Consider the following 405-nt stretch of genomic DNA (forward strand, 5'->3'; position numbering starts at 1 on the left):
ATATATATTATATAATGTATCATGTATATAGTAGTGAAGCGGTATTGTATTCTCGTTTGGGGTGTATAGGCACCTCAGTTCAGGAGAGCAAATATATTTTGTTTTGTTGCCGTTGCTGGGGTGTATGTACACCGCAGAGTTAATAAGAAGGAATTTATATTGTATTATATTGTAATATTATATTATATTATATTATATTTTATTTTATTTTATTATATTTTATTATATTATATGTGGTGTATGTACACCGCAGAGTGAATGCGTAAATATAAAGTGTATTGGTGTTGAGGTGTATGTACACCGGAGACGGCAGGTGCAGGGCTTTGCACGCGCTGGCGTGGGGTGTATGCATATATATATATATATATATATATATATATATATATATATATATATATATATATA

Source organism: Eimeria mitis, genomic scaffold (genome assembly GCF_000499745.2).
Source record: "Eimeria mitis Houghton genomic scaffold, Emh_scaff1028, whole genome shotgun sequence".
In the NCBI taxonomy this organism is placed as follows: Eukaryota; Apicomplexa; class Conoidasida; order Eucoccidiorida; family Eimeriidae; genus Eimeria; species Eimeria mitis.